The sequence below is a fragment of the Bos javanicus genome, chromosome 13 (assembly GCF_032452875.1).
Source record: "Bos javanicus breed banteng chromosome 13, ARS-OSU_banteng_1.0, whole genome shotgun sequence".
Taxonomy (NCBI): Eukaryota; Metazoa; Chordata; class Mammalia; order Artiodactyla; family Bovidae; genus Bos; species Bos javanicus.
In genome coordinates, this window is record NC_083880.1 from 17,227,791 (window position 1) to 17,253,205 (window position 25,415).

Consider the following 25,415-nt stretch of genomic DNA (forward strand, 5'->3'; position numbering starts at 1 on the left):
TGCACCTGCTGTTGTGGAACAATTGACCTGCTCTCAACACACGGCCCCAGGTGCAGTCCTGGGCGAGGGGGCAACGCCTGTATGTTTACTGTGAGATACTTAATAAGAACTGTGTCTCTGATCACAAAGACCTGTCCGTGCCTTCAGGATAAAAGGAATGAATACTGAAAGCCTAGCCAAAAGGAGGGAGTGTCTCCAAAAGGTCAGTTAGAGTGAACGCCAAGAGGTAGGAATTCAGATAGACAAGGGCAGGAAAGGTGTGGCTTTGATTCAGCGATGTGGTAGTCATCAGTGACTTGGGAGTTGTTTTGAGGAAAGAAAGGGAAGACAGTCTAGAACTGCTAGGGATACAGATGAACCTTTCAAGAAGTTTGTTGTGGGACCTCAGATTGTCTGGTACAAGTGAGAGGGGAGAAGCATGGTGAGAAGTTCGTAGAGAAGAGATCTGAAATCCTTATCAGAAGATACAAATTAATAAAAGTAGCAGGATCACTGGGCAGTGCAGCACTGAGACCCTTGGAGAGGGTGGTGGGGGAGAAGGATCATCAGTCTCATATGAAACTGGAGCTCTGCCAAGTCAGATCACTGAGAGGACAGAAAGACAAGGGGATGAAGGATTAAGTGAGCATTAGTAACATGTCAGCTCTTGGAACTGTTGGTGAGGAAAACACTTCCTCCACCCTTTAGGTTCAGTTATTGGGAATCTGCCAATTAAATTGACAAAAGCAGATAACCATGAGAAAAAAAAACATTTAAATAGCTTTCCAGGAATGATGTACACATCTGAGAGTTGGACCGTAAAGGCTGAGTGTTGAAGAATTGATGTTTTCAAACTGTGGTGCTGGAGAAGACTTGAGAGTCCCTTGGACAGCAAGAACAAACCAGTCAATCCTAAAGGAGATCAACCCTGAATATTCATTGGAAGGACTGATGCTGAAGCTCCAATACTTTGGCCATTTGATGGGAAGAGCCGACTTACTAGAAAAGGCCCTGATGCTGTGAAAGATTGTGGCCGGAGGAGAAGGGGGTGACAGAGGATGAGCTAGTTAGATGGCATCTTCGACTAAATGGACATTGAGTTTGAGCAAACTCAATTGTGAAGGACAGGGAAGCCTGGCATGTTGCAGTCCATGGGGTCGCAAAGAGATGGACGTGACCGAGCGACAGAACAATAACAACCACGTGCAGAGGTTCACAAAGAAATGTGACTTGAGGGGGTGACTACAACCGGGAGTTGATATACTACTTAATAAATGCCAGGGAGTAGGAGATAAAGGCATCTTCTGAAAAACAGGTGACTTGGGGAAGGAGGGGCACTTATAACAAAAAACATTTAAGAAATATAAATGGTACCTTAGGAGGAGATAGGGGAGATGGGGGAGTTTTGCAAAAATGTCTGTCTGGCGCTTGGAACTTTTCTCTCATTTTAACATGGTTTCCAAAAGTAAATCAATTAAACACGGTTTCCAAAAGTAAATCAATTAAAACCAACTCAAATGCATTTCTTTTTATAGCTGAATAATATACAGCTTCTTTATCCATTCATCTGTTGATGGACATCTAGGTTACTTCCATGTCCTAGCTATTGTAAATAGTGCTGCAGTGAACACTGGGGTACATGTGTCTTTTTGGAATTTGCTGTATGATGCAGGGAACCCAAAGTTGGTGCTTTGTGACAACCTAGAAGGGTGGAATGGGGAGGAAGGTGACAGGGAGGTTCAAGAGGGAGGGGACATATGCATACCTATGGCTGATTCAAGTCAATGTATGGCAGAAACCATCACAATATTGTAAAGTAATTATCCTCTAATTAAAAATAAATTTTTTTAAAAAAGTTAATTCATTGCAAAGGCAAAAACTCAGGCAAAACTTATTTCTCCATGAGGAAAGACCTATGAATCCATGTTTACAGTTACATATAGTAAGTTTTATGCCACTATTAAGTTGTAATACATCAAAACATTGATGGTAGCCATAACAGCAGTATCTAAATCTTTAGATCTATATATAGTGATAAAAACTGGAAAATACAAAAAAAGCTATCAATCAACACCACTAAATATTAATGACAAGTCTGGTTGTTTGGGTGCTGTTTAAACAGCTGATACTGGGGTTTGAGTTCATAAAGGGCCACTCAAATGGTAAAGAATCCACCTGCAATTCAGGCGACCTGGGTTTGATCCCTGGGACTGGAAGATCCCCTGGAGAAGGGAATGGCTCCCTGCTCCAGTATTCTTGCCTGGAGAATTCCATGGACAGAGGAGCCTGGCGGGCTCGTCCATGGGATCACAAAGAGTCGACATGGCTGAGTGACTAACAGTATCACTTTGAATATGGAAAACTCAACAGTGCTGGCTTTTAAGTCTGCTAAGTTAGATGCAGAGAAACATCGCTTAAAATACCATATACATTGTTATCATACACACATAATATGAAAATATTTTCCTTTAATAAAGAATTTCTCATCAGGTTTAATGGGAAACAATGAAAACTTCATGTAAACAGTCCTGTAGGGAAACTTTTACTATTCATCATTCAAATCATATCTTTTTTCTTCAAAGTCTGTACATATTCTTGTGATGTTTTCCATAGTAGGTCCTCATATACATTTGACCCATCTGTAGATCCTCAAGGAGACACTCTAAAGGAATTAGATGCAAATTCAGCATCAACCAGAAAGAAAAGGAAAGAATTATATTCTTTACCTAAAATACTTGAGTTAACTAAGTATTAGTTAAGAAAAAAACAAAACAAAATTGAGACCTTTCCAAGTGTTCCGAAGAATGAAATATATCTATAGATGACACAACACAAAAAACAAGATTACAGTTATATAATCCGCTCATGGTCGCACGTGTGGCTGAGTATCAGGGCTTCTGGTTTTCTCATTCTTCATTTACTCGATAACTACGTGCAAAGGTGCTGTGACAAGCACTGGAATTACAAGATGAAGGTGCCCCAGTCCACCCTGAAAAATGATATGCCCTAAGCTGGAAAAACACATGAACAGCCGATTTCCACACAGAGTCATAAATACTAAGACAGATATAAAAGATGGCACAAGGAGCACTCAAAAGGGACAGCCAGCCTTGTGTCAGTACTGCCAGCTTTTTGGTGGAGGTGATATGTAAGTAGCTATCTGAAGGACAGGAGAAAGTACAAGAGGTAGAGGGGAGAAACATGTACAAAGACCGGAGGTGAGGAAGCGCACCTGTGGGATCCTACACAGTCTGGCTGGTTAGATGCAGAGTTGAGGGGCAGAGGAGGGTGGTAGAGAGATAAGGGCAACTACTTTGGCAGGACCCAAATTGAGGTGGGTGTTTGGAGCTTTTCCTGAGCGTGAAAGATAAACTGGTGACAAAGTCAGCGACAGAGGAGTTTTAACGTCACCACCAGGTGACAGCTACACAAACATGACTGCTTCAGCCTGGGTTCCTAACCGTAACCACTGGCAGACACTTGGGACGCTGATGAAGTCCACGTATTCTGAGAATAGTGTCAGGGTGTAGGCGGATAGTTCCACAGGGATGGAGGCAGCAGAAGAAGGAAATAGCAGAAATAAAAGAAATACCTAGACCTTTTGGGCTTGTTTTTCAAGCAATGGAACATGGTGAATAAATGAGGAAGAAGGAATTTTTCACTATGACTGCTCATGCTCTCACATTTTTCATTAGCTATATGTAAGAAAAAATATTTAAGATAGCAACTGTTATCCAAACAATGGAAAGAGATGCTACTGACTGTTTACCATGTATTTCAGAAATCAATGTCTAAGTTTAACTCATACGTTTTGGCAACATACCTTCTTCTAGTTCTCTAGTTATATCCTGTCCAACTCCTGCTGCATCTGAAATAAGTCAAATATTATGTTTAAGTTAAACAAGAGATATTATCATAGGAATGACATATAATTTCCTACATATGACATTTAAATAATACTTTGAGACTAGACCTGACTTGAAGATTACTTAGGTAGAAAAATAATCACATAAATAAAAGAAAATGAATTCCTACTTATTCTGCTTTTAGATAACAGAGAACATATATATGGAATGCTATTTAGATTAATCTGATAAAAAGTATAATAAATATCAGTCTATTGAGTACACATAATTTCAGAGAATTAGGGAATGACCCATAATCCTGGTAATGATGCACAAGATCACCATCTTCTCCCTTAACAGCTCCTGCCCTAAATATGTACTTCCAAGACCTTTATTTTGATTTCTAGGTGAGGATCATGTTCAAATGAAGTAGTTTGAAGTCGAATATTAATAAGAAGAACACATCTGCAGTTTTCTTTAAACTTTTCCATTTAGCGAGACATAGAAAGGTGAGAAAATTATACACAAGAAAACAATGTCCTGGCAAGTTTTAATTCTAAAGGTGTTTAGCGAGAAGGATTCTCTCACAGTGTTAGTTTCTGAACTATGTCCCAGAGAAGGGGAAGGTCCCATGGGGGTCACTGAAGGGTTGAGGAACAGAGAAGTCACAGCTGCACGGTCTCTGGCCACTCCTTTAGCTAAATGACTCTATACTTGTCTCTTTTATATAATATGGTTCTGTGCAGAAGGTTTTTTTTAAAAGAAAGGTTGTTTTTAAGGTATGAGAGTCATTGATGTAGTCAAAGTTACAATTCTACAAAAGAGTCTAGAGTCCTATGCCAGCTACTTCCTCAGATTAAGAAAACACATATAGATTTTTAACTATAACATAGAGAAAATGAATATGTAAAACCTTGTTACATAGTTCAGTAATGCTTGTGGCATTTAATAAATGTTTTAAATTATATGTCTTAAATGTGTGAACAAAAATAAATCAATATCAAACTCCTATTTGTAGCAGTCGATATAGTTAATTTATAAAGCATAGATATTTTTTAAACACAGGACAGGAAACTTGAAAATCTTTAGTTGAATCAAGCAGGCCAAAACTGAAGAGATGAGTTTTAAAAGGATGTTCGTTTCCTCCTGATAAAACCTGGTTTATTAAAATGAGTCAGCACAATGAATTATCCACATTTTGAGTTATTTAGGACAAAATTTAAAACACAAATAAGATCTCTCTTTACTATTTAGCCTACTTCTATCCGAGCTCTCATTGTTAATTGCTATATACAAAAAGTATGAGTGTAAAAAAAAAAAAGTATGAGTGTAATCTCAACTATAAATCTGGTCAGAAATTACAGATGAACTTCCATTTCCTCAGCCTGAAGTTTCAAGGGGAGGACTTATACTCCTACCCTCCTCATGAGAAGCAAGGAGATTTACAAAAAATATTTTTCTGAGCAATTGTAGAATGTTTCTAAATTTGTAGTTCAAGCAAACATGAAAAAATTTTAAATGAAGCTCACTTTTGTCTCTATCTCAACAATATACAGCCTTGACGTACTCCTTTTCCTATTTGGAACCAGTCTGTTGTTCCATGTCCAGTTCTAACTGTTGCTTCCTGACCTGCATATAGGTTTCTCAAGAGGCAGGTCAGGTGGTCTGGTATTCCCATCCTATTCTAAATCCTTTCAGAATTTTCCACAGTTTATTGTGATCCACACAGTCAAAGGCTTTGGCATAGTCAATAAAGCAGATATTTTTTGGAACTCTCTTCCTTTTTCCATGATCCAGCATATGTTGGCAATTTGACCTCTGGTTCCTCTGCCTTTTCTAAAACCAGCTTGAACATCTGGAAGTTCACGGTTCACATATTGCTGAAGCCTGGCTTGGAGAATTTTGAGCATTACTTTACTAGCGTGTGAGATGAGTGCAATTGTGCGGTAGTTTGAGCATTCTTTGCATTGCCTTTCTTTGGGATTGGAATGAAAACTGATCTTTTCAGTCCTGTGGCCACTGCTGAGTTTTCCAAATTTGCTGGCATATTGAATGCAGCACTTTCACAGCATCATCTTTCAGGATTTGAAATAGCTCAATTGGAATTCCATCACCTCCACTAGCTTTGTTCGTAGTGACACTGTCTAAGGCCCACTTGACTTCACATTCCAGGATGTCTGGCTCTAGGTGAGTGATCACACTATCGTGATTATCTTGGTCATGAAGATCTTTTTTGTACAGTTCTTCTATGTATTCTTGCCACCTCTTCTTAATATCTTCTGCTTCTGTTAGGTCCATACATGTCTGTCCTTTGTTGTGACCATCTTTGCATGAAATGTTCCCTTGGTATCTCTAATTTTCTTGAAGAGATCTCTAGTCTTTCCCATTCTGTTGTTTGCCTCTATTTCTTTGCATTGATCGCTGAGGAAGGCTTTCTTATCTCTTCTTGCTATTCTTTGGAACTCTGCATTCAGATGCTTATATCTTTCCTTTTCTCCTTTGCTTTTCGCTTCTCTTTTCACAGCTATTTGTAAGGCCTCCCCAGACAGCCATTTTGCTTTTTTGCATTTCTTTTCCATGGGGATGGTCTTAATCCCTGTCTCCTGTACAGTGTCACGAACCTCCATCCATAGTTCATCAGGCACTCTGTCCATCAGATCTAGTCCCTTAAATCTATTTCTCACTTCCACTGTATAATGATAAAGGATTTGATTTAGGTCATACCTGAATGGTCTAGTGGTTTTCCCTACTTTCTTCAATTTAAGTCTGAATTTGGCAATAAGGAGTTCAGGGTCTGAGCTACAGTCAGCTCCCAGTCTTGTTTTTGCTGACTGTACAGAGCTTCTTCATCTTTGGCTGCAAAGAATATAATCAATCTGATTTTGGTGTTGACCATCTGGTGATGTCCATGTGTAGAGTCTTCTCTTGTGTTGTTGGAAGAGGGTGTTATGACCAGTGCATTCTCTTGGCAAAACTTTTATTAGTCTTTGCCCTGCTTCATTCCGTATTCCAAGGCCAAATTTGCCTGTTACTCCAGGTGTTTCTTGACTTCCTTCTTTTGCATTCCAGTCCCCTATAATGAAAAGGACATCTTTTTTGGGTGTTACTTCTAAAAGGTCTTGTAGGTCTTCATAGAACCGTTCAGCTTCTTCAGCATTACTGGTTGGGGCATAGATTTGGATTACTGTGATATTGAGTGGTTTGCCTTGGAAACGAACAGAGGTCATTCTGTTGTTTTTGAGATTGCGTCCAAGAACTGCATTTCAGACTCTTTAGTTGACCATGATGGCTACTCCATTTCTTCTAAGGGATTCCTGCCCACAGTAGTAGATATAGTGGTCATCTGAGTTAAATTCACCCATTCCAGTCCATTTCACTTCGCTGATTCCTAGAATGTCGATGTTCACTCTTGCCATCTCCTGTTTGACCACTTCCAATTTGCCTTGATTCATGGACCTGACATTCCAGCTTCCTGTGCAATATTGCTCTTTACAGCATGATTCCCTAAATGATTTGCATTTTTTAAGTTGCCATATAGTAAATGGAATGTCCCACTAAACTGAACACTGAAAGCACAGAGCAGACCTCCTGTAAACAATGATAGTTGTAAACATGTTCTACAGAAGTACACATGTGTCTGGGGCTCCTCAACTAACAAGTCACAGTTGGGAGAGGAGAGAAAGGGCATCAGAGAGAAAGGGATGTGGCCTCACAATGATATCTGCTGCCCTCTGGGACACACCTGCCTCCAGGAAAGAGTTCAGGGATGAAGAAACACCCCATCCCTCAAAGCCACGTTCAAGTATTTGCTTTCACCACCCTAGTATAAATGTTTCACTCGTGACCTCAGAAAAATTAAGCATTTGGCTCTGAGGAATCACCTAGAGCCACAATCCGAGAGTAGGATGAGAAAGTCATTGGGTGAGACGGAAAAGGGCTAAAACAGCTCCAGGAACAATTTCAAGCATCCCCTGCTTTTCCAAAGTTCATTTTATGTTACTTCACTTCTATGAAGGGCCTACATAGGCACCTGTTTTTCATAATAATAAAAAAAAATCTGAAGAGGATTTTTGGTTTCATTTAAAAAGGCAAAAAGCTGAAACGATGTTCAGTGCATGTTTTTACAGTGAGAGGCATCGTGTTCCACAAGCAGGGAGACCGGCCCCACCGAGCTCCTTCCCCGGGAGTGACACCCCACCTCTCAGCGTCAAGTCTCCATACCCCTGAACCTTGTGTGGGAGCACCTGTGCTTTACTCGTGCATATTCATTTTATGCATCTACGAGCAGAACGTGTCCTCGGGTCCCTGCTTCTTTGGTTTATGATGTTTTGGCTTATGAAAGGCTTCCTAGGAATGCTCTGCTTTCAGATAGTAGGGAAACCTGGACTAGGCACTGGAGGTGCTGCGATCTGCCCTTTGCATCTTCCACACCCGCCCTGAGTCAGGTCACCATGTTATTTTAGGCACTCTGTGAATTATCCTGCCAGTCACCCCCATGTTCATTTCCCCCGATTTCACAACCATGATTTTACATAGTGTAGGAAAACTTACAAGGATATAGTATCACTAGTTTGACTTAGGGCCCCTTTGGCAGTGACTATCTAGTTAGCTTTCACTTCCTACTCATCTCAGGAACCTGGCTCTATAAAAATTAGGCTTTAGAGACAAATTAACGAACTAAATTTATTTTGTGATTCTGTGTTTTGACTTACATGCCTAGCTTATTTTCCAATGACTTTCTAACTTTTAGTTCTTCTACGTAGAGTTTCTTATATTTTTCCAACTCTGCTTGAGAAGTTTTCCTAAATTGTCAATGTTCACTCTTGCCATCTCCTGTTTGACCACTTCCAATGTACCCTGGTTCATAGACGTAACATTCCAGGTTCCCATGCAGTATTGTTCTTTACAGCTTCGGACTCTACTTCCATCACCAGTCACATCCAAAACTGGGCGTTGTTTTCGTTTTGGCTCGCTCTCTTCATTCTTTCTGGAGTTATTTCTCCACTGATCTCTAGTAGCATATTGAGCACCTATCAACCTGGGGAGTTCATCTTTCAGTATCCTATTTTTTTGCCTTTTCATACTGTTCATGGGGTTCTCAAGGCAATAATACTCAAGTGGTTTGCAATGCCCTTCTCCAGCAGACCATGCTGTGTCAGAGTGCTCCAGAACGACCCTTCCACCTTGGGTGGCCCAACATGGCATGGCTCGTCGTTTCATTGAGTTAGACAAGGTTGTGATCCATGTGGTCAGCTTGGTTAGTTTTCTGTGATTGTGGTTTTCATTCTGTCTGCCCTCTGAGGGATAAGGATAGAGGCCTATGGAAGCTTCCTGATGGGAGAGACTGACTGTGGGGTCTTATTCTGATGGGCAGGGCCATGCTCAGTAAATCTTTCATCCAAGTTTTTGTTGATGAGTGGGCCTGTGTTCTCTCCCTGTTGTTTGGCCTGAGGTCAAACTATGGTAGGGGTAATGACAGTAATGGCCACCTCTTTCAAAAGGACTTGTTCATGCACTGCTGTATTCAGTGCCCCTGACCCCCAGCAGGCCACTGTCGACCCACCCCTCTGCAGGAGACACCTGGACACTCACAGGCAAGTCTGCCTCAGTCTCTTGTGGGGACACTGCTCCTTTCTCCTGGCTCCTGGTGCACACAAGGCTTTGTTTGTGCCCTCCAAGAGTCTGCACTGGTCATACCAAAACACCCTCTTCCAACAACACAACAGACGACTCTACACATGGACATCACCAAGTGGTCAATAGCAAAGTCTGACTGATTATATTCTTTGCAGCCAAAGATGGAGAAGCTCTGTACAATCAGCAAAAAAAAAAAAAAAAAAAAAGACCGGGAGCTGACTGGCTCAGATCATGAACTCCTTATTGCCAAATTCAGACTTAAATTGAACAAAGTACAGAAAATCACTAGACCACTCAGGTATGACCTTAATCAAATCCCTTATGATTATATAGTGGAAGTGACAAACAGATTCAAGGGATTAGATCTGATAGACAGTGCCTGAACAACTGTGGATGGAGGTTTGTGACACTGTACAGGAGGCAGTGATCAAGACCATCCCCAAGAAAAAGAAATGCAAAAAGGCAAAATGGTTGTCTGAGGAGGACTTACACATAGCTAAGAAAAGAAGAGAAGCTAAAGGCAAAGGAGAAAAGAAAAGATACAATCATCTGAATGCAGAGTTCCAAAGAATAGCAAGGAGAGATAAGAAAGCCTTCCTCAGTGATCAAGGCAAAGAAATAAAGAGAAACAATAGAATGGGAAAGACTAGAGATCTATTCAAGAAAATTAGAGATACCAAGGGAACATTTCACGCAAAGATGGGCACATTAAAGGACAGAAATTGTTGGACCTAACGGAAGCAGAAGATATTAAGAAGAGGTGGCAAGAATACACAGAAGGACTATACAAAAAAGATCTCCATGACTCAGATAACCCTAACAGTGTGATCACTTACCTAGAGCCAGACATCCTGGATTGCAAAGTCAAGTGGGCCTTAGGAAGTGTCACTACAAATAAAGCTAGTGGAGGTGAGGAATTCCATTTGACTTATTTCAAATCCTATAGACGATGCTTTGAAAGTGGTGCACTCAATATGCCAGCAAATCTGGAAAAATCAGCCGTGGACACAGGACTGGAAAAGGTCAGTTTTCATTCCAATCTCAAAGAAAAGCAATGCCAAAGAATGTTCAACCAATTGCACAATTGCACTCATCTCACATGCTAGTAAAGTAATTCTCAAAATTCTTCCAGTGAGGCTTCGACAGTATGTGAAATGAGAACTTCCAGATGCACAAGTTGGATTTAGAAAAGGCAGAGGAACTAGAGATCAAATTGCCAACATCCATCTGTTGAATCATAGAAAAAGCAAGAGAATTACAGAAAAACATCTACTTCTGATTTATTGACTATGTCAAAGCCTTTGACTGTGTAGATCATAACAAACTGTGGAAATTCTTCAAGAGATGGGAATGCCAGACCACCTTACCTGCTTCCTCAGAAACCTGTATGTAGCTCAAGAAGCAACAGTTCGAATCAAACATGGAACAATGGACTGGTTCCAAATTGGGAAAAGATGCATCAAGGCTGTATATTGTCACCTGCTTATTTAACTTCTATGCAGAGTACATCATGCAAAATACCAGGCTGGAGGAAGTACAAGCTGGAATCAAGATATCTGGGAGTAATATAAATAACTTCAGATATGCAGATGACACCACCCTTATGGCAGAAAGCAAAGAGGAACTAAAAAGCTTCTTGAAGAAAGGCAAAGAGGAAAGTGAAAAATCTGGCTTAAAACTCAGCATTCAAAAAACGAAGATCATGGCATCCAGTCCTATCACTTCATGGCATATAGATGGGGAAACAATGAAAACAGTGACAGATTTTATTTTCTTGGGCCCAAAATCACTGCAGATGTTGACTGCAGTCATGAAACTAAAAGACCCTCAATCCTTGGGAGAAAAGCTATGATCAACCTAGACAGCACGTTAAAAAGCAGAGACATTACTTTGCCGACAAAGGTCTGTCTAGTCAAAGCTATGGTTTTTCCAGTAGTCATGGATGCATGTGAAATTTGGACCATCAAGAAAGCTGAGCACCAAAGCATTCATTCTTTTGAATTGTGGTGTTGGAGAAGACTCTTGAGAGGCCCTTGGACTGCAAGGAGATCAAACCAGTCAATCGTAAAGGAAATCAGTCCTGAATATTCATTGGAAGGACTGATGCTGAAGCTGTAGCTCCAATGCGAAGAACTGAGACATTGCCAAAGACCCTGATGCTGGGCGTGATTGAAGGCAGGAAGAGAAGGGGACGACAGATTAAATGGTTGGATGGCATCACCAACTCGATGTACATGAGTTTGAGCAAGCTCTGGGAGTTGGTGATGGACAGAGAAGCCTGGTGTGCTGCAGTCCATGGGGTCACAGAGTTGGACACGACTGAGCAACTGAACTGACACATAAAATACTAAATGCTAGTGAAATTTTTTTAAAGTGTGGCTATATTTACATTTTACTTTCTAAAGATGCTCTAAAATAATTTTCATCAGTGGTTCAAGATATTCCAGGATAAATATCATCTTACTAAAGTAATGTTTGAAAAATCCCCATACATACCCCAGCTCTTTAAAAAAAAATCCAACAAAGGAAAAATGCATTCTTTCAGAAACACTGTCTATACAGACGTAGTATTCATTCCTGGTGAAGAGAATAAGCTACAATATTAAAAATGATTCATTCTCAAAAATCTCACAGAAGGGTTAGGATTACAAGAGATACTCAGAATTCTCAATCAAATCATTACTCAAATTTCTAGACTCTAACAGATGTTTGTGTACCAATGTTCAAGGCATTATTAATAACAGCCAGAAAGTGGAAAAACCCTGATTTCATTTTGACAGAGGAATGAACACACAAAATATTTTCTATATAAAATATTGCTTTTGGACTGGATTGTCACAATCTTTTAAATTAAAATCTTACTACAAAAATCATTAATTTTATGAATTCAGTCCATTTCCTCTCTAAAGAGTAATTATGCTATTAGTAGCAAGCAGTATCAGTAAAAATACCATAAACTTTTTAATCAATGAGACTTTTCACATTGTCCAAAATATTCTTATATATTACTATTAAAAAGTTAAAACTCTTCCTCAGTATGACAGAAATTAAGAGGTTGACTTACCGATCTTATGCTTAACAGGTTTTCCTGAAGCTGTTTGATTCTGCCCGCTTGCTTTTTGACTGTAGTTTGTAACTCGGTATTTTCAATTTCAAGCCTAAAATGCAGATTTTAAAACAATGATTCTCACACATAGGGTTTTTTGTTTAAAGATTTTTTTGAATGTGGACCATTTTTAAAGTCTTTATGGATTTACTGCCATATTGCTTCTGTTTTATGTTTTGGTTTTTTGGCTGGGAGGCACATGGGATCTTAGCTCCCCAACCAGGGATCAAACCCTCTGCATTGGAAGGCATAGTTTTAACCAGTGGACTGTCACGGCAGTCCTTCACACATAGATTTTTAAAATACCACACTGTTTCTGAACAAACATCTGCAGGTTCCATTACATAGGTTGTTAGAATTTTGAAAAGTAAATGATCTGGCAACCGCACTGTTTTTCTAGTTGTGTTTTGTGGATAATTGGCTTCCCTGGTGGCTCAGACGGTAAAGAATCTGCCGACAATGCAGGAGACCCAGGTTTGATCCCCGAGTCATGAAGATCCCTTGGACAAGGAAATGGCAACCCACTCCAGGATTCTTGCCTGGAGAATTCCATGGACAGAGGAGTCTGGTGGGCTATATCCATGGAGTTGTAAAGAGTCGGACACGACTCAGTGACTAACACTTTCACTTTTCACTTGTGGATAATGTGCAAAATATGGAAATAATGGGGGAAAATTATGCATCTCAAAACAGCTCAAAGCTGAAATGTTACCCAGCTTCACAATGATGTTTTTTATTATCGTTACTGATCTAATTCTCATATTATACTGTTTATCTGCTTTATATTTAAGTTGTTTTCTGTGCTGCTTTAAATCATACTTTTGGATGCGATCCTGTGTTTTTTCAGCACATCTCAAGGCTTCTGTACATTTATCCTTTGTTTCTTGCAACTAAAAAGAAAGAAAAAAAAAAAAAAGGAAAAAAACCCACTGTTTTAATTACTAATGACCTAGTGAATCTGCCATTGTCAGTTTCTGTCTCTTTCATCTGCATATTGTTTACAGCTGCTTTCCTGCCATACAGCGGAGTTGAGTTGTTACAATAGATACCTTACAGTCTAAAAAGTGAAAATGTTTACTGTCTGCCCTTTGTACATTACTGACCTCCCCTTTAGCACTCAAACACAAAATCATTCATGCTTTAAATTAGATTTTCTCAAATAAATACACAAATTTATAAACTGGCCAAATCAGGAAAGACAGAAATTTACCTGACCATAAACATACATACATACATACATATATATATATATATATTTTATTCTAAGCTCCACATCAGCCATCACTTTAAATATCCACATTTGTGAATGACCACAGCTCTTCCAGTGATTCTGAGAGCTAGCACTACTGTTGGTGAGAACCAGATGCTTCAGGGACTAGCGTGAGAGGCAGTAGGTACATGGGAGCCAGAATCCGTGGGCCTGTGTTCCAATTCCATCAGTTCTGAGCTGTGAGTCCTGGGGCAAATTACTTAACCTTACTGTATCTCAGTTTCTCCATCCATAAAATGGGGATAATGGTAGCATCAACCTCAGTGGGATGCTGGGAAGATTAAATTGGGGACTATATAATGTCAGAGAAGGCAATGGCATCCCACTCCAGTACTCTTGCCTGGAAAATCCCATGGACAGAGGAACCTGGTAGGCTCCAGTCCATGGGGTTGCTAAGAGTCAGGCACGACTGAGCGACTTCACTTTCACGCATTGGAGAAGGAAATGGCAACCCACTCCAGTATTCTTGCCTGGAGAATCCCAGGGACAGAGGAGCCTAGTGGGCTGCTGTCTATGGGGTCGCACAGAGTCGGACATGACTGAAGCGACTTAGCAGCAGCAGCATACATAATGTATTTAGAAGAGGACGTGGCAGATACTAAGAGCTCTTTGTAATTGGCGTTATTACGGTCGCTGTATTTTATCTGCAAAACAATCTGATACTTCAAGCAGACGGCATGCCAACGGAAATGGTCTTCTACACAATCACAGTGAACTCACTCTCCATACCGTTGCAAGGGGCAGTAAGGGGGAGCATGAGGCCCAGAACACACGCGTTCAGACTTCAAAAATGTTCACTGACTCCACTAACAAACTAGTACTCTAGTACTTTTCTCCACTTACAGTAATTTGCAACTTCCTTCCTCTCTGTACTACTCAGTGGACAATGACCACTGGTTAATATGCAAATAGCACCTCCTGGATGGAGTGGTACAGAACATTACACGACCGTCAGAGGAAGGATGAAGTCACTGCCATGGAAATATAACTCTACTGCTAAATCAAAGTTCTGAGTCAATTCATTCTCACAACTGTTAATGTCTAGCCAGTACTCCGGTGAGAAAATTAAGGTTACGAGGTACGGATATCAGAGAAGCTATTCCCAGAACTTTACAGTTGGTGAAAGGCTAGAAATCTGTAAATCCCACTTCTGCCTACAAAATGAAGGAAGGCAAATTTACACTTTTCTCCCAGAGTCAGGGAGAAAGATGAGCATTTAATTGAACAATTCTCCTCTATTAGACTAAGCGCTTTCAATTTTACATTGAGTTGCTTAAAATACATTTTAATAAAAGTTTTACTATACAAACATCTTCAAGAAAAAATAACTGGCGTGGGATGAAGTACTTAGTTGTGTCCTAACAGTTGTTAAACTAAACTGTTTTCCATTTATGCAAGACAAGTGCTGTGCATATCCATAAATATTCCCTGTTAGAACAAGGTATACCTAGATAAGATTCTCCCTCATGAAAAAAATGACAACAATGCAAAATTAAGGGCTAAATTGTTCTTCACAGACTACATAACAGGGCTGAAGAGAAAAGGCTCGATGAGAGCTGGACAGTCAGGAAAGCTCCATGGAGGAGGAGAGACTGGGCGCCAGGTCTGAATAAATGGAGGACTACCCAAGAGGAAAAGAAACTGTGAAGGCAGAAAGGACAGTCTGAGCAAAGGCCAAGAAAAGGTGAAATCAGCCAGTTAACTCAGGATAAAATCCAACCACAGGAAAATAAAAACATGTCCATCCAGAAATGTATAAACCAATGTTCACAGCAGCATTATTAATAGTTGCAAAGTGGAAACAACCCAAATCTCCATCAACTTATGAATGGATAAATATAGCCACATACTGTTTATTGTTTGACAGTCAACAGAAATGGAAGAACTGATACGTGCTATAACATGGATGAACCGCAAAAACATGAGGTCAAATGAGAAAAGCTAATCCCAAAGGAGTATACTGCATGATTCCATTTATGTAAAACACCCAGAAGAGGCATGTCTCCAGAGACAGATATTAGACTGGGAGTTGCCTGGGGCTGAGGGAGATGGGGGGGCCTTGGGAGGTAGCTAAGGGATGCAGGGTTTCTTTGGGGGGCTGATGGAAATGCTCTAAAATAGACTGTGGTCACAGGTGACACCTCTCTAGACTGAGATACTGATCTACACACTTGGAATGGGTGAATTATATGATACATGAATTATATTTCAATAGCTTTTTAAAACTCCAAAGGCACTATCTAGATAATGTTCTTAATTCTCTATTTTCGATGTATGTGTTATACTCCATCTGAGTGCCTCCATGCTTTTACAATGTATCTTAAATGAAAAGAAAAGAAGGCAGTGCCTAACTTCAACTGGTTTGTATAATACACTTTCTGCACAAGTTATTCTGAAATGCATGAAATAAATATATACAGAACCCCACAGCCATTCACAAAAGTGAAGATGAGAAATGATAATTTTCTGGAACATTCCATTAAACAGTATCCTCTGATTTTATCTGGCTTGCCTCATCGTGGTAATACAGGGATCAAGAAATAAAATATTGTTCAATAGAAAAAAAAGTCTCTCAACCTGTGTGAAGAATGATGCACAATTCTCCATTTTCCTAAGGGTATATAATATACTATATATATATACACACATATATATATGTCGAATGCAAATGGCAGAATGAAAGTCAGAGTTTAAGAAACGAGTGCACTTAAAGATTAATAAAATTACAGTAAATTACTAGTAATGAAAATAAAAAAGAAAGCTGTCCATGAAAATGAGCGTCCTAAAACACTTTATCCTACGTATTAACTGTCGACACATTCAATTTCACACATACCTGACTTGTGAGTTGATGTAAGTTGCTCTTTAAATCCTGTGCCTCAACTTCTAACTTGGCACAGTGATATGACATGACGTCCAGGGATTCCGCCAACTCAGACCGCTTTTTGAAGCTGTCAGACAGTTCTTGTTGAAGGTGTCTCACAACTGCCTAATAAGATGCTTTGTTACTGAGTTTATCAAATCACTTTACTATTACGCTATGTTAGTAATAGATGACTCCAACACATGTACTTTGAAAACTGTCACCATGGACAGCAACTCACCTTCTTTTCTCCTCCCTGAATGTGGTTACAGACCCAGAAGGGCTCCCCACCGGCCTTCCTGATATTAAGTTCCTCAGACGAAGGAGGCAGCCCCACTGTCCACACCCTGCCCCTCCCGATAAATCTGCAGAGCTTCACCACCTCACGTCCAGAACGAAACAGGTGTGTAGGTGGGACAAGCGGTGGAAAATTCCACACTGTGGAAACATTTTTCCTCTTTCTTTATTAGAGGCTTTGATTAACATCAGAGATCTTCACATATTCAATCCAGTGCTCAGATCTTTCCAATAGATTCCTTCCTCAGAAGGAAAATGAGGCCATTCCCTTGCTGCTTATCTCTTTTATATCTAGTCGTGTGTCTGTGTTAATCCCCAACTCCTAATTTATCCCTCCTCCCCACCTTTACCCTTGGCTAACCATAATATTCTGCAGGCATCTACTTGGGAAAGGATCTGAAAAAGAATGGATATATGTATACCTATACCTGAATCAACTTGCTGTACATTTGAAACTAACGCAAAATTGTAAATCAACTATATTCCAATATAAAAGAATAATGAAATTAAAAAAATGAGGTTGCTCCCATGCCTTCAAGGAGCCTCGATAACCTGGCCTCCACCTGCCTCCAGACCGCAGCCCCTACCACCCTCTCCCTGACTCACTTCATTCCTGCTGCTCACGAATCCTGCCACCCTCCATTTTTATTGGGCAAACTGGTATTCAAATGACAGTAATTGATCCTTAAAATGAGAATTAGGAGCAAATTGTTTGTAAAAATGTTCTAAGTAAATAGCATTAATAGCAGTGGGAAGTTTAAATCAAGAAGAACTTGGTTAAAGCTCACCACTTGAGTCCCAAATTATGATTTAATGACAAGTATATTTAAATGACTTGTCAATGAATTCTCAATTTAATGACAACTCTTTAAAGAGTTGAGAGGCATAAGAATAAATGATTCAAGCCTGAAATGTTTTCCAAGTTAATTCAAATTTACATGAATAAAACTAAAATTATACCAACAAATATGACAAAAAGGTATGACAAGCTACTGAAGCCAAAGTACGATATATAAGTAATAGCATCTGGGAAACCTGGAATTGACTGTCAGGGTAATCCATGTAACTGAAGCTTAATATCAAAATATTCAGTTTAGGTTTGAGCGTTTCTTTTATCTGCTTCATCATGATACTGACATGTGGTTACATAGAGATTAAAATTATTATCTGAATAGTAAATTACTAATACCCGTCTATATTAAAAATTTAGAACTTAATCTCTTAAACATTTCATAAGCGACATGATGTCTCTACTCAAAGTGAAGCATCTCTTGGGTCTAATTTTTATTTGCTGGATACAAGGTGTGCTTTTAGTCTGTTTTAGAGACCATAGATTCACAGCCCGTGTATTTTTTATATTCAGCTAGATTCAACATTTAGCCAGAATTAAGAATCACTTTGAATTTTCTTTCAGGAAATCTAAGAATTATTTCTCCTTCTGGATACTTACTTCTCTTTCTGCTTTCTCATTTTCATACTGACACATTCTCTCTTCTGCATGCTTCCATTTGTTGATTAACTCCTTGTTTCGTTCCTCCAGCATCAGACCTTGTTCCTCATGTTCAGCCTGAAGTTTTCTCAAAGTCTGCTGGAACTGGTCTTGGATGCTAATAACTATCTTCTTATTACTGTTGGCTCTGTTTTGTGCATCATCCAGTTGCTGTCAGAGCAACATGTTTTCACTCTGGAGTTGAGATAATCTTTCCTCTAAGGATTCCTGCTTTCCAAGGTATTCATTCACTTTGCCTTGTTCATTGAACATGTGTTCAATAACCTGCTTTTGACACTGTGCTTCGTGTAAGTCTCTCTGGACACGTTCTAACATCAAAGTCTTTTCTCTGAGATCATCTGTCGTCTGATGCAGCTTGATTTTTAGCTGATTGAATTTATTTTTCACTTTAGAAAGTTGCTGGGAAAGCATCTCATTGTCACTTTTCAGGTTAGCCATATCGGACTTCATTTGGTCCTGCAAGCGTAACCTCTTATCTTTTGCTTTCTGGGAGGCAAGTTCCAGGTCTCTTTGTGATGTCTGACCTTGATCATGATCGTGTATGGCAGGAGCCAGTCTAGAATGGTAGGATTCCACTTCTGTTTCCAGTCTTTGTTTGCTTTGTTTTGCATTTTCCAGCTCAGGGTTTAGCATTGTATTTTCAGCTATCGGAATGGTAAACTGGCCAGTATGTTGGAATATGGCCTTTGTCAACGTTTCCTTGTTCAATTTTATTGCCTCTTGAGGATAATCATTCTCTCCTTTTACAATTTCAATACCCTCAAAACATTTCTTTTCTTTTTCCTGGTTCTGATTGTTCACTGTGTCTATTTCTAGTCTTGCCGTGGCAATTTCATCCTGCATGTGGTTTTCACGCAACAGACCTTTTGCTTTTCTCCCACTATCAGAAACCTAAGTGAGACAAAGGAGACTTTTAGTTAGTACTCAATAAAATGACATTTCATCATTTCCTCTGAAATGCAAGACTAACCTGTATGTTTATACAATGAAAAGACTGCACCAAGTAGATCTCCAAGTGGAAAAAATGAGGTTTGATACAAACCTCAGACCTTATACAAGCAGAAATTCCCAAAGGTTCAAAAATTTAATTGAAGACAATGAATCCATGAAAGGTAAAAGAAAGCCCAAGGGACTTTTCAAGAAGCTCAGAACTGGAAAGGCTTTTCTCTGAATTACAACAAACACAGAAAGCTTAAAAGATTTATAGATCTGACTACACTTAAAAATCGTATCTGATGTGGTATATTTATATAATGGAAAACTACAAAGCCATAAAAAGAATGAAATAATGCTACTTGCAGCAACAAAGATGGACCTAGACATGCCCACACTCAGTGAAGTAAGTCAGACAAAGACCAGTCGTGTTGCTTATACGTGGGATCTAAAAGAACTTATGACATAACAGAAAGAGACCCACGGACACAGGAAACAAACTTACTCACCATATGGGGAAGTGGGCAGGGGAAGGGATAAATTAGGAGGTTGGGTTTAACATATACCATTTTATATATAGACAAGTGTATATAAAATAACCAGTAAGGATCTACTGTACAACATAAGGAACTCCATTTAATATTCTACAAGCAGAATCTGAAAAGGAATATGTGTGTGTGTGTGTGTGTGTGTGTGTGTGTGTGTATGTGTGTATGTGTGTTAGTCCGTCATGTCCAACTCTTTGCGACCCCATGGACTGTAGCCCACCAGGCTACTTTGTCCATGGGATTCTCCTGGCAAGAATACTGGAGTGGGTTGCCATTTCCTCCTCCAGGGGATCTTCCTGACCCAAGGATCAAACCCAGGTCTCTTGCATTGCACGTGGATTCTTTACTGTCTGAGCCAGCAGGGAAGCCCCATTTATATAATATACACACACATATACATATATGTCTGAATCACTGTGCTGTATACCTGAAACTAACACAATATTGTAAATCAATTGTAATTCCATAACAACACCACTCGCTACCTTTAAAAACACTGCATCTGATACTGATACCTCCTATACAGCTACTTCAAGTAAGAGCCTTAGCTCTGTATATATTTAAATAGATGAAATTTCATACAAAAATTATTTTCTTAAGAATATGCTACCTTTCTAACATTTTAATAGGCAATTGTAAGGCTTATATCTATTGACAACTATACTAAGCACTTCTACAAACATCAATTAACTCATTAGCTATAATGATTCTGGAAAGGAAGACGTTAAAACTATATAAGTAAGCTGCAGGCCTTTCATCAGGTCTTCTGACTCTGTTAGTCCTCTTACATCAAACCACAGTTACTTCTCTAGTACAAACATATCAGTACAAAATAATCCTCCTATTTCATTCATGGTATATACACTAATGGTAAATAAGGTAAAATTTAGAGAGCTCTTCTTAGAGAATCATGAGATTATTTGCAATAACTTTCATTCTCTCTTCATACTGTTTAAAATAGTAAGATGGGGGAAATACAATGACAAACAATGATCACTAAATGTACACTATGGCACATCTATCCCTGTTTTCAGAAGTTCCTTGTACTGACACAGGACACTACACAGAGCAGAGGGTCATTTGCTCACAAGTACAAGAATGACTTCCAAAGTATGGTCTCTGAACTGCCTGTAGTTTTCTCCTTACCTTTAGTGGAAGTGATAAACTAACATAATCATCTATCAAGGAAGGGAAATCACTACCAAATGCCAGAATAGCTACTGTTAGTAGCAAGAGGTTTTTTTTACTTTTTTTCCTTGGTGGGAGGGGGACTTTTATAAGTTTATTCTAAAGAAACAACTTTTTAAAGTGTACAAAAGTATTTTTACAACTGATGTCGCAGTTTTTATTAATTGAAAACCTGTAAATGATATGAAAAGGCCGTTGATAGGGTACTAGTGAAAAAAATGACAGTGGAGCCAAGAACAGACTCTGATTTAGACACTGAAGGTGATGATGTGCATGGAGTGACTGACATGCTCGCTCCAGAGCACAGGGACTTTTGGTCGGGTAATGCAGTTGTCGGTGGAGCACACACGGTCCTGGCCTAAACCACAATCAGGGTCCTGGCTCTGCAAGACAGTCGCAACAATTTTGAGATCAATTCCTATGGAAAATATTAAAGGCCTCTCCTTGGATGAGGCCATGGTGTGTCCCTACCTGACTGCTGTAGACCAATGGATTTGAATTACAAATACTACTTTCCCGAGCTCTTCCTGAGAGCTTTTCGTTGTGGGAGATCTGCTGCTAGGACCTCGGGGATGGGACCCGGTCCGTGTTTGAGAGGGACATTGGGTGGGGGAGTGAATTCCTCTGCTTTGAGATGCCACTTGGGAGCTCTGCAGAATGAAGGACAATCAACTTCAAGAGTGTTTGGTTTCTTCCAACTGCTAGAAAAAATCCACAGGGAGCATTCCTGCACCTCTTGAGGATGCCAGTTAAACACACCTTCCTTGAAGACTTTACTGTGAGGGAGAACCCAGCTGGGAAAGTGGAGCCAGCTCTGAGCTGTTCATGGGGCAGGTGGCCTGGAGGGCTGATGGGCACAGAGGGAGGGGGTCCATGACCCTCAGCCACCTGCCAGATGGCAACAGAGAATTTTTAGAGTAAAGCATGTCGCCATCCTCAGAAGCAGTTTCAGATGATTGAGTTAGGTTATCAAGGTCATTCACGTAATTAATTTGTTCTTTGACCTACACATAAATAATACTGGTTCACAAAGTCCTCAAAATATGTATAAAATATACCAAGTGTACAAAGGTGATAAATATCTTCATCAAAGCAAAAGCAGAGGCTTCTTAAAAGAACAGGTTTTTATCAACAGGATAACTTTATCAACAGAGTTTCTAAATTATGTTTTCAAAGTAAATGTCTCTTCAGCAAAGGAAGATTTTCTATTTTGCCACTATTCCTTTTACAAAGTATTTTTTAGAGGATAATATATTTTAAAGTTATTATTTTTTTTTTTTTACTATACCTTCTTCTTTTCATATGCTGTTTTCCTTGCAGGCCTAAAAAAAAATGATTCTTTTCAGGCTAAAATTTAATAACTTGAAAATATAAACAATACCTAAATGTTTGTTTTTTATATAACATCTTTGCATTCATAAGTAATTTCTATAAAAGGATGAAACAACAAAAAAGAGTAGCATTAAAGGACAAATAAAATACACCTGTAATGTTAATAAAACATTAAATTTAGATCAAAGGAAAAGGAAAAACCTAACACTACTTGCGTTATGTGATAGAAGCAGTATACCAGGGTTTTTTGCAGTTGTCATTTTTAAGAAGAACTAACTTTTATGGCAATAAAACCTATTTCGGAAGTATTCCCTAAGTCCTTATAAGAAAGAAACCCATTTTTTATCACCATGATATTAGCTTTTTGAGGGCTTATTATGCAACGGCTATGCATTATTACAAGCATTTGACATGTCTTAAAGGCGTTTTAATCCTCGCGATCATTCTGGGAGATAGGTAATATATTAGATCCTTTAGTTAGGAAGAAATGGAGCAAAGAAAGGCTGAGGAACTTACCCAGGACCACACAGAAGTTCACCAACAGCCCAGAATTCAAAGCCAGGAAATCTGGCCTGAACACTGCTGTTCCAAAATATGCTGAGAAAGTGATATTGAAAAGTCTTTTTAAGTAATATGATACCAAATGAATCTATATTATTATTTCATGTCTAGCTATAACTACAAATGGTAATTCTGAATCTTAAAACTTATTTCTAACAAAACAAAAAGACTTTAGATGTAGGCAATATTGGAAATCTACTTCAATAAAGATTTGTTTTTTGTAAAGAAATTCATCAATACACATTCATTCAACCATTCTGCTGTTTCTTTATGCATCTGACATACACTTATTGAGCACATAATATGTGTTAATGAAACTTTTAGTACAGGAAGCATGGTTTTGTCATTTAGATCTTTATCATCCAAAGTAATAAACTGTAAAAGATTGTTAATTGTTTCTATTGAAAATAAACAAAATCCTCCCCTTTTCCCTGGAAGCTATAAACAACTATGAAGTTAATATGATGTGATGTTTCAGAGCACCTTACAAAATCATAGCTACCCACGATGATACTATCAACTAGAATCATCAAGGAATGATTAAATCCTATTCAGTATAACCTAAGTATTTGTAAATTCATGATTATATAATTTTAAAAAATCTATGTATGATAGAATTAACTTAAGTAATCATCTACATATTCATTTACATAAGAATATTACGCTTCAGAGCCAATGAACAAGGCCTTACCAAAATCTAGATATGAACAGAAGTACATATGTACATAATAATCATGTATAATAATAATAATGTACAATTAATTTATTGTAATAGTTTAAAGATAATGTCATACAATCAATAAGCTTTCTAATTGGGAAATGCAAATAAGATAAAACTCAGGAAACACTTCCTCCTCTGGCTCATTTCCAACAGCATACACACTCTACAAGCTCCCCTCTTAACATAAAACAAGAAACTCTTTTGAACTCCACATTCCTCTTCAGTTACCATCCAGGTCTCCATTGCCTGTCCCAGTAAGTATTCCCTACAGAGCTGTTTATGTGTATTCACTACAGTCCAGCTTCCAAGTGGACTATTTACTGAAATGACTTCTGGCCAAAGCCATGAATCCTCTCCTTAACCTTTCTGCAGTGTTCATCCAGTAGAGTTGAGGATTCTCTTCTCTTGGCCTGTATACTATATTATGCTGCTCTATTTCCAGAAGAAGTATTCAGTGCTAATATTTCTTCCCCTAGAAATAAAGAATTTGTCCATGTTACCTGCCATCATCTTGATCCACTTCCCTTAAAATGCTGTCATCATTCATGTGCAGCAGGCCACCAGTTAGTGAATCGGTCTTTTCAAATATTGGTGCAATCACACGTTCTTCCGGTGTCCATTTGTCATCATTCTTTTTCTTTACTCCCTTTCTGTGCACACCAGGATCGCTACTTTAAAAAGTCCAAAAAAGGCCAATGTTTTCAAATAATTCGACTAATAAAGAATAAAAAACCAATTCTTGTAAAATTCCAACTCTTACCCATCTTAAGTCATTGATTAATTCACAAAACAGTTATGAAGTACCAACCATATGCAAGAAAACAAATTCTTCCTTCAAACAGAGATATATAATTATGGTACAATATGATATGTAAGAGTTGGCATATGAAAGTGATAAGTGAAATAAGGAAGGATTTGCAGAAGAAGTGAAGACAGGAGGTCAAAAGGAAGAGAAAAGCGAAAAATCATTCTACGGGGAGATTAGAATGTGAGTACACAGATCAGGCACACGGCATCTAGGTTGTTTCCTAGGAACCTGGAAGGAAAAGTACAAAATACATGGAAGAAAGTAGAGAGATGCTCTGGAAAGACACTGGGAAGAACCTCAAGGCCTACACTGAAAACCTGGAGTCCACTGCCTAAACACCATGACTCTTAGACATGGGAGTCATAATTAGATTTACACTATATTTTTTTGTTTTGCTTTTAAATACAGTAATGTTTAATTTAGGAATTTCCCTGGTACTCCAGTGCTTAGGAATCTGCCTGCTGATGCAGGGGGCACAGGTTCGATCCCTGGTCAGGGAAGATAGCACATGCCGCAGAGCAATGAATCCTGTGCTCCACAACCACTGAAGCCAGCACCCTGGAGCCCACGCTCAGCATCAAGAGAAGCCACCACAATAAGAAGGGCAAGCACTGCAGATGCAAAGAAACAGCGCAGCCAAAAAAAAAAAAAAAACCCTCAAAGAAAAAGGTAACACTTAATTTAGATGATTTTTAAAATGACATGTGGCACATCCACCATGAAAGAAGAAATCAAATTTAGGCGGGGCGGGGTCGGTTTACTTGTAAACCACCCACATGGGTGACATCAGCATCATGGATGAAAGGCAGGTGCCTCA

The 25,415-nt window shown here is 39.0% G+C and overlaps 1 pseudogene; it reads right to left on the bottom strand.

Moving 5' to 3' along the window:
* Positions 1–2,427: 2,427 nt before the first annotated feature.
* LOC133258987 (ankyrin repeat domain-containing protein 62-like) overlaps positions 2,428–25,415 on the bottom strand; it is a 55,508-nt pseudogene continuing 32,520 nt past the window's right edge.